The 10,398-nt window shown below is 43.9% G+C and overlaps 1 protein-coding gene across 2 annotated transcripts in view; it reads left to right on the top strand.

The window, feature by feature from the left end:
- The first annotated feature begins 8,245 nt into the window (after positions 1-8,245).
- Positions 8,246-10,398, top strand: part of TIAM1 (T-cell lymphoma invasion and metastasis 1) — a 128,224-nt gene continuing 126,071 nt past the window's right edge. For both annotated transcript variants that reach the window (XM_004675344.2, XM_004675343.2), the window contains exon 1: positions 8,246-8,280. The gene's annotated coding sequence lies outside the window, so the exon portion shown is untranslated. The remainder of the gene's footprint in view (positions 8,281-10,398) is intronic.

Genomic DNA, 10,398 nt, shown 5'->3' with positions numbered 1-10,398 from the left:
AGGCTTCACCAGAGACAGAGTGTGGTGCAGAACAGGCAGATCGACGAAGTACACTGCTGAGGGGAGCAGCGGGTAGGTCAGGAGAGGTCTGCCACGCCATGTGGTCACCTCCAGGGCAGGCGGGGATCGAACTCATGCGGAAGTGGCTTTAGCTTCTCAATGCTGAGCTTTAACCCACTGCGCCACCAGGGAGGGCCCCACTCAGTAAGATTCTTATGTAGACACTCTTACTCTAGTCATGAATCACATTAGCAGTTCTCAGGTAGTCAGGAAGGCAGTTTCTTAAAGATCTGTTTCTATGCTGTTTTATAAGATGCTGTCATTTGTATGAACCACTGCTATTTTATGTCCCATGGGGGGATAAAAAAATGGTGTTCATTAAACTGTGATATACCATCCACTGTGGTTCAAAGATATATTCAATTTCAGAGAATTAACAGTGAAAAAAAGTGCCTTTTTATTTTTAAAGATTTATTTATTTATGCATATAAGACCTAGGATACAGGCTAGAGCAGAAGTGCTGCGGTGGGGAGGGGGAGTGAGAGGATTCACCAGAGACAGAGTGGGGAGCAGAACAGGCAGATCCACTGAAATACACTGCTGAGGAGAGCAGCGGGCGAGACAGGGGAGGGCTGCTGCGCCACATGGGTCAGCCTCCTGGCCAGTGACCTGCCTGTTCTGTTCCCCACTCTGTCTCTGGGGAATCCTCTCACTCTCCCCGCATCTTTGGCCTACACCCCAGCTCTTCTATGCCAAAAAAAAAAAAAAGATGGGGCTCTTCTCCTGCACTCTTAGCTCATCACTTGAGCAGAACCCCAGTGCTCTGCTTCTTGAGTAGGGCAGCTTTGTTCTCCAGCTATCTGTTTATTGACTTTGGAGATTGTGTGAAGTTGATAATGAATATTCAGACACGTACTTACTCAATAGTTCTGGCTTCTCATTGTCTGGGCACCTTCTTGCTGTCCTTAGCATGTGGATTTCTGAATACCCCATAACTGTTTTCTCCAAGAGAGCTTGGCACATGCCTCCTGCCGACATGGAGTCTCTCAACAGCAGGCTCAGCCCCGAGGAGGGAACAGCAGGTGCTGGGGTGTGGAGTGGTTCTTTCTGATGGGCCCTCACTGATGACTTGGGCATAGGGACCAGCCCCGTGGGTGTGGGCCCCTCCATCTAAGGATTCTGAAAATCCTCAGGAGAAATTTCCAGAGAGTCTTAGAAACATACCTGCCTTTGGTTTCAAAGTGGAAGGTTCTTTGCGGCACTGAAGTTACCTGGTTTCCCCGACAGAGGCCACCCCAGCCAGGGTGCTGACAGGCACAGTTGCCACACCGGCCGCTTGGGCGTGTGTCCTCGCCCTGGGGACTCATCCCTGATTCACAGTGGCCCTCCCACCGTGTGGAAAAGGCAGCTGGTTCAGGGCACTATGTATGGTCAGGGGTCAGGACAGCCGCAAGGACCATTCCCGTTCTGGTCCTGATGGAGACAGGTGCTTCTGAGCAACCTGATTGTCTTCAGGCTGAGAGACTTGTGCTTGGCCGCATGGTGAGAGGACAGGTGCAGGGGCTTGTCAGGATGTAGGGCTGGAGGCCATCTTGGACAGTGTGGGGTGCGTTTGCACCCCTTGGGGTCACTTGGATGAGTCTGGAAAGGGATGTGGAGCCAGGCAGCAGCTGCCGGTCTCATACTCCCTTTTATGGGGGGAGGAGGGGGTGTCCTCACGCCAGGCTGCTCTCTGTTGGAAGGGAGACTGCCTGGCTTCCATTCTCTCCAGGCTGGGCCTCAGGCTGAGGAAGCCAAAGGGTCTGAGGACCCAGTTCCCTCCCTGGAGCTTCAGCCACAGTTGCTGGCAGTCCCACTCTGCCTGGTGTTTCGGGAAACGGGCTCCTTCCTATGTCCGGGGAAGGGTGGGGTGTCCGCAGCTGTGTGGGGCTGGGCGGCAGGTGTGTCCCAGGGAGGAGGCCAGGGTGACAGGATTCGGGGAAAGACGTTAGGTCAAGTGCCTTTATTTTGAAATCTCTCCTAAACGAAGGCTTCTGTGTGCATTCTGAGGAGGTGATTCTGTGTGCAGTTTAAGGATTATGGAGTTGATGATGTTCCCAGGCAGGGAGGGAGCACTTTCAACATAGGGCTTTTGTCTGACTCTGTGCTAACCCAGTTCTGTCCCCGGGAACACCCTGTTAAGCCTCCACGTGGCGAAATCTAAAGGGACAGATGTCATCGCTTGCAGTCACCATCCAGCAGCCCCGCTCCCACTTTCCTTGGGTCCCGTGTTCCCCTCTCTCTTACAGTGACTGGGGGTGCTGTTTGGATGGGACTCACGCTGGGACGGGGGAGCCGGCATGCTCTCTCATCTCAGGGTGGGCTGGGTGGGATTCACGAGCTTCCTGACTTCGTAGTGGGGATGATGTTATTACTTAGATTTTTGAAAAATGACATGATTCTCACAGTCTGTCCCAAGAAGGCTGTTAAATCCACTTCAGTGACCTGCGGCCTCCTGTGAACCCGGGAGAGGGCCAGGCTGTTGGGGTAGCGGGAAAGTCTGCAGCCAGCTGTGTAACAGCCCTTTGGGAACAGTGGTTTCCAAAGTCCTGGCGCATGGCGTGGCTGGGAGGGAGCGATGTCATGAGTGAAGCAAGTCTGAGGTACGTCACTGCAGTTGCTACTATCCAAGAGGAGTTGCAAGACTGTAAACGCTAAGAACTGAGGGAACTCCCTAGAGGAATATGTTGAGCTGAAGTTATGAACCCAGCACCCCTGAGCAGCTTGCAAGCGTTCCCTAAATGGTTGATGTCCGAGAGCTGGGTAGAACTTGTGACTGCTTTGCAAAACACTGACTTGACTTTAAGAAACAGGGTGATGTCTGCCTCAACCCAACCAGCAGGTCAAGTATTGCCAGAGATTACACTGTTCTAAAACTAAAGTTATCACTTCAGTAAAAGCCCCTGATTTAGAGCTGGCTTAAAATATTGACTCAGTGAGCCTATTTCCTCCTAATTGAGTGCACACAGAGAGATTTAAAAATAAAGGCATTCGACCCTATGTCTTTCCCCAAATCCAGTTACCCTGGCTCCTCCCTGGGACACACCTGCCTCCCAGCCCCACACTTTGGGATACATCTGGGTATACTCACAGGTGGTATTGCTCAGCCTTGGATGGGGGCCTCAAGAAGGTTCTGGTTTGGCTGATTGGAGTGTCTTCTTTTATCTGATTTGGAAGCATGGTTGACCTAAAACCATTTCATCTGCGCTTTGTGAAGTAGGGATGGGAGCTGTTGGGAGGATCTGTTTTCCAGGGAGAATCCTGGTCCTGTCCCCAGCAGGGAAGGTGGAGCTCCCCGGGATTGTGCCCAACACAAAAGAATCCTTCTGGCAGTCGCAGTCTTCACACATGGCATACAGGGTCACCCTTGGGACTCTCGCCCTTTACATCAGATGTGGTCATCTGGTAGCTGATCCAGTACCCTTGGCCATGAGCCACAGAGCCCCATGGCAGGTCACGATCCGACATTCTATGGAGAGCAAACAGTGTTCAAGGAGAGTTTCCTGGAAGGTGAGCAAGCTCTCTCCTCTGTCTTGGTAGCACACATCTTTGCAATATCTGTTGCAAAATTGTGACTTTTAAAAAGTCAACAATGAAGACAAATGTTTATACGAAATTTGTCACCGAGCCTATGTGGTCCTGGACGTTGTCACCATATCACGGTGGCACCAAGCACATTCCTGTCTGATCTCAGTGGTACCAAGAACATTTGTCAGTTGGTGAGGGCGTGGCGAATTCTACCACCACTAGGCTTCCCTATGAAGTTGGCCATTACAATGCTGACACACTGAACCAGATGGGTCGCTCAGTATGGCACACATTCTTAACTGTATTCTCCCCCACTTTACTTTGTCTTAATCACCACTAGGTTTCTTTTCATGTTCTGCTGGTGATTTCCTCTATTCTAGTTTAGATTATGTACATTGGAAGTCATTCCTGAGTCCTTCCTTGAATAAAATAATGGTTAAAAAATAAGTAGAGAAAATGATTGCTGTATTTTCTTTAAGCTTAATTTTTGAGCCGTTAAAATTTTTCCAATACACCAGATCCATTCAACAATCTACCCATCCAACCACTCATCCGTCCGTCCATCCATCCATCCATCCATCCATCCATCCATCCACTGATCTGTCCATCATTTCATCCACCTATTACTGATTTGTGGGCTAAATATAAATTCTGAAATCCAAATCCTTTGGGTGCTTATTACATGTAAAATAAATCTTCAAAATTTTTACTTATTTGGGATTTTAATCCAAGACATCCCTGCACCCTGAGCCCCCTTAAAGATTAAGACTAAGAGGAAACCCCCCAATTTTCATTAATTCACCAATTGTGGAGTATTTTTTTGGCACTGAATCATATGAACAGGAAAGAGTTTAAGGTACATTTTAATAGAATGTCATGTTGATTCTCTAATTTCTGTTTCACATCCTTTTCAAGCCAGTGTTCATTAAGATTGTATCACATCTTTATTTTTTCTTGCTGAATTTTGAATGGATAATTTACTTGCCATAGCTCACAGAAGTTAATATGTAATAGAGTCTGGTACATGAACTTAGTTATTTTGAGTCCTTTTCTCTACCTACTGTGTGTCCTGGAACTTGCGAGGACTTAAAAATGTCCACGTACCCCTTGAGTGTTATGTGAAGATGTGTTCTGGTTGGCAAATTTTTTTGGAAAGTTATCAATTGACTGCCGTGGATGTATTTCTGACATCTGCCCTGGTTTCATCACCATCACATTATAGGGTTGAAGTATGGCACCGCACAGCCCGATTTTTGCAGTTGTTTGAAACCTCAGGTTAGTTTTGGTGACTCCTTCCTCACCTTCAGCATACACACTTCCCTGTGAAAACGGGTTATTTGACACCTGACACAGAAATTGATTAAGAGTTAAGGATGAATCAGAGTGAGAATGAAAAACATGGTACAGTGAACATTCACCTCCCTCAGGGTCACCTTAACGTGATGTGGGCAGGTGACTGGTGCCGGCTGCTTTGGTCAGCGTGAGTTCTGTGTGGGCGTGAGTGCTGGCAAATGGAGTTGATTACGTCTTCCAACTGGATTCATTAATCCCCCCTTGTCCCATAATAAATTGAAGGGGACTGGTTTCATCCATCTGTACCACAGACCAGGTTAGAGTCAGAGATCATGTTTCAAGGAAGCCTTCATAACAGAGTGCTTTCTGTAGCATGCATGTTATGAATTTTAAATACTGGTGGAAATAATAGCTGAGTTACTTTTTAAAAATTGGCTCATTTTTTAAAATATTGAGGTACCATTAGTTTGCTACTCCTGGTATGGTTTAGGGGCATAGGAGTTGCACCTCTCCTGATGTATTATATGTCACTACGTGTTATATGTCACTACGTGGCACCGACCACCCAAACCCTAATCCTCTACCTGAGCTCACTGGTCCCTGCCTTCCTTGCTGCACTGCCCTCCTCAATTCTACAGCCAGATTTCTAGGGTTTGTTTCCATTTAGGTTGGTCTTCTTTTGCCTTGTTACTTTGTATTTCACCGATGAGTGAAATCACCCAGGATTTGTATCTTTCTCTGACTTACTTTGTGCAGCATCATCTCCAAAGTTATGGAGTTAACCATGCAAAGCCCGTTGATTTAATGCTCATAGAAACCCGCTGGCTCAGGAACTACTATTACCCTTTGTAAAAGGGTAAACACCATGTAGAGTTTGGCTCAGTCACTCCAAGTGTCAGTACTGAGATTGGACTTGGTGTGTACTGTAGGACTCCACACACTGACCTTGGGGCATAGCTGCCTCCCAGAAAAATCAAATTCTCTGCAGCTCTTGAATAAAACTCAGAGTCAAATGAGTACTGTTGTCTCCTGTTAACTGTAGCATTTTTGCCCAGAGTAGGGGAACCGATGTGGGGTTCTTCCTTAGTCCGTATCTTGGGACAGTTCCACAGATAAGAATGTTTTCCCCACCAAAGTTAGAAAAATAAATCTGCCAAATAATTTCAGTTTTGTGTTGCACAATGATGCCTTGGACAATGATGGATGGCATATATGATGGTGGTCCAAACAGACGGCATCTGAGCCAAGGTGTGTAGTAGGTTGTGCTGTCTAGGTTCGTGGATTGCACCCTGGGATGTTTGAAGAGTAACAAAACTGTCTAATGACACATATCTCAGAAAGTATCCCTGTCATTAAGCAAGGTAAGACGGTAGATAAAATGGAATATTACTTAGTCATGAAAATAATGGAATTACGCTGGTTGCAATAATAAGGATGAACCTGGAGGGCATTAAGCTAAGTGAAATTAGTAGAGAAAGACCTATTGGATTCCACTTACATGTATATCTAAAATAAGTTAAACCTATTGACAGAACAATAGAGAATTTAAGGGTGGTGACAAGGGATGGCGAGCAGGAGGATAAGATTGATGGTGTTTTAGGGTACAAATTTGTAGAAAGTAGTAAATAGGCCACAGAGATCTAATATACAGTATAATGAATATAGACAATACTATTGCACTATAAGTGTATAATGTGATACATATGGCTATACTGCACCATCATAGTTAAATATATAGTGCATCAAAGTAACAAACTGTATACCTTCTATTTCTACAACGTGACATGTCAAATTAATCCAATAAAAAAGAAAATATAAAATTTAAAACTCAGTTTTGTTTTCCTGAATATTTTGTAAATAATGCCCTCTAACTTTCACCTCTTTCCTCCTACCTTTTTTCTGCTTAGGTATTAGAGGAACATTGGTTAAGAAAATGTTCAGTTCTGGTAATAGAATATGTACTTTTCTTTTAAACTATAAAACATGCATTGTCAGCCTCCAGGTGCAGGTGGAGGGGCAGCCGCCTGCAGGCCCCATTTGCAGCAAGAATCCAGCCTTGCAAATTATTGGCAGCTGGCAGCCTGATGAGTCCATTTCAATATAAATGGGCTGTTGGTATTAATTTCTGCCAGTTCCTAAGCAATTCAGGAACTGCTTTGAAAATTTGAAATTTTTCAGAAAGCGGCTTGAGGAGGATGCCTAGAAGAGAGTGAACAGGATGGTAAAAGGGGAATTAGGGAAAGGGCCCAGACGATGGGGTGCCGGTGGGGGCTTGCTGAGAGCTGTGGGCGTTGTGATGACATGGCGCGTTTTCTTTGCTGGGGAAGGGCTGTAACTTGGCTCATTGTTCTGTTTGCTCTGGATGTATTTTTTTTATACAGTGCTGCATATGGTCAGCTTGCACAAAGTAGGTGATTTGCTTCATGATTTTGCTCTCAGGATTTGTCATGGCGGGTTCCTGCTGGTTGGAACTAGCAGCAGCAGGTGCTGGAGCAGGCAGCCCTTGGAGGCAGGTCCAGAGGACAGTTGGGGGGCAGCACCCCAGGGAACTTTCAGGCCTTTTGCTTTTTTTTTTTTCTTCAGTATTTTTTTCTCACCTTAAAAAGACAAGCTTGCTTAAACAAACAAACAAAAGACATCCTTAAGGGGATCTCTTGGGGAGCTCTAGAGCCTGGTCAATTTATTTTCTGTACTAAGTAACAGTTTGGATATTTTACCTTAATTATTTCCCGTGCTCATTCTTCATGAGTTTCCTTTGAATTTGCCAATTGCCAGGGTAAGAAAAGTTGGACTGGAGGAAAGGGCCCTGTGTTTAATTTGGTCCTTTGTCTCTCTGCCTTTTTTTTTTTTTGGTAGTACTTTTGCCAATTTCTCTTATAATACAGAATGGTGGAGACTTCCTTGTTCCCTTTCATTCATCTCTGTTGAGACCATATAAAGAAGATGCTGACCGAATGGGGACCAGTCTTTGCCAGCTGATCTCTGTTACCTGATAACCTTAATCTTTAGAGATCGGTCAAAATTATAAAAGAAATTTGGAAGAGTTATTTCTTACCATATGTGCAAATAAGCTTGAGTTGTTTATCTGATTAGGCATGCAACTTTATACCTGCAGCTTAATATTGAATTGTTTGATTCCAGGTGTGGTATTTTGTACAAAATTGATATTTGACAATTGATGAAAATGGGTTTGGTAGAAAATGCTTACTTACTAGATTTCTGGCTGATTTTTTTTTCTTTTTCTGTCCTCTCCAGGTTTGGGGCACATTCTCATAGATGAGACCCTGATGGCCACCCCCAGGGGCAGGTGCTGATCTATTTCCAGCCCCAGTTCATCCTGCCCCCATTGCCAAGCTCAAAATCTAAATGCCACACTGCTCTTGGGGCAAATCGGGCTGGGAACCACTGTTGCCTTTTAAGGTAAGTTTGTGAGTATTTCTCTGAGGCCTGTACCTTCCCAGTGAATTAACTGTGTAACTTCAAAGGTGACAGCCAGAAAGAATATAACATTATTCGAATTGCTGTTCTATGCAGTTTGTGGGGAAAAGAGTTTGGAATCACTTCCCTGGATTAGGGTCACACCCATCTAACAATTCAAAAGCTTTAGCATGAAAACTTTTAAAAAAGAGAGAGAAAAGAAAAAGGGAAAGCCGGTTACCTATGAAATCTTTTCTTCCCCCCACTGTGAATTTCTCTCAGGGTCTTTTAAATTTATCCCACAGCTTCACCATCTTTACACTGGATTATGTTTGAAAAAGACAAACCTAGCTTCAAGACCTTAATTTCAAGACAATGATATGTTTTGTTTCTGGTTTGGATAATCTTTCAAATGCAAAATAAATACAGTCAAAATAATAATCTTTCTCTAGCATAGATCATCTTTGATTTGTTGCAAAACTTTTCTGGTTAGTCACTAGTGTTAGGGGTATTTGTGTGTGACTTGGCAGGTCAATTTTCAGTGGTTTGTAAAGATTTAGCAAAAACTTTCAGAACTTTGTCTCAGTTTAATCTTAGCTCTTTTTCTCCCCCTGTCTTCAGGCTCAGCCTCCAGTAGGGAAAAATAGGCTTCAAACCAAGACCTCCCACTAGAATCTAATTTTAAATTTGCAATCTGTTGTCTTGTGATTTTCACTTCAAATTTAACTTTGAAATAAATCCATTTCATCCTTTTTTTTCCTGCCATTTTGGAGGTCTCTTTTCAAGTCATGGGAGGGTAATCATTACGTTATTTTAGTAAGTTTTCATTACTTGAGGAGAGTGAAAAATGTCTTAGTTAATAACTACAATAACTGTAATTTATATACATAGATAAATAAATACCCAATGACATTCATTGCATTTCCCAGTGCTCTTGCTGATGACAGAGAAACCTGGCTTTAGCAGTTAAAAAAAAAAACAAAAAACAAGGTACTTAAAAAAAATCAATAGTATTCTGTGCTCCATTAAACATTACTGTTGAAAAGCAAAACAAAACAAAACAAAACAAAAAACAGTTAATTTTGGACAAGAATAGGTTTTGAATTGGGTCATCTTGAGCCTGTCATAGACTCTGCAGTTCCCACATTTGATGGACTTCTGTTTCAAGCAAACTCTGAATGAGGAGAATTCCTTCCAGAAGAGCCAGCCCAGGCCTTGTCTTGACCCGGATGATGAGGTGTAAGACATGGTGCCAGCCACCAGCGGGTCTTCATAAAATGGACAAGGAGGTGTGTGTGAAGCCAGACAAACGTGTCAGTGTACAGGAGCCCTGGCCACAGACACGGCTGAGCAGGGCAGGCAGAGCGCCACCGGAATGGTGGGACGTGGCCGTCAGTCCAAGCCACAGAGTGTTTTCTTTATCTTCCGTAATCCCCCAAACCATCTGTTCTGAGTTTGGGTTTGGTGTCATCTTGTTGAATCTGTCAGCAGAGTGCCCACATCCCTACTCTCTTCAATTATCCAAGAACCCAGGGACGTAAAACATGTTAGTAATTTTTTGTTGTTGCTCTTTCCTTAAAATGAATTATGAATTTAGTGGAGAAGCTTTAAAACATCCAAAAAATATAATCTTGAAAATTAAAATCGTCTTTCCAGACGATTTGCTTTAAATTTTTGTATCAATCTTGTGTCTGTGTGTGTGTGTGTGTGTGTGTGTGTGAGAGAGAGAGAGAGAGAGAGAGAGAGAGAGAGAGAGAGAGAGAGAGAGAGAGAGAGAGAGATTATTAATTTTCTTAAAGAAAATTTTTACCTGCATCTCAGATATAAATTTTACTTCTGTGATTAAGAAGATTCTGTCTGCCCAGGGTGTGACTTTCCATCCCTGGGATTGTTTCCTGGTACAGTACTGAGAATACATCACATTGATGTGACTTAAAAATGGAGCATTCATGTTATATTTTGGATCCCACAGGTTTTACTCTTCTTTTAAATTGTGTTCTGTCATGTATAATATTGATGTCCATAATGATCTTGCATAGACATTTATTTCGAGAGTGTTGACCTCTACTCCAGGAATACAGTTATAATAGCCATTTTAAACTTGTTGATAATTCTGAAAGT

The sequence above is a fragment of the Condylura cristata genome, unplaced genomic scaffold (assembly GCF_000260355.1).
Source record: "Condylura cristata isolate star-nosed mole 26May11 unplaced genomic scaffold, ConCri1.0 scaffold00003, whole genome shotgun sequence".
Classification (NCBI taxonomy): Eukaryota; Metazoa; Chordata; class Mammalia; order Eulipotyphla; family Talpidae; genus Condylura; species Condylura cristata.
This window is presented reverse-complemented; position numbering and strand designations above follow the sequence as displayed.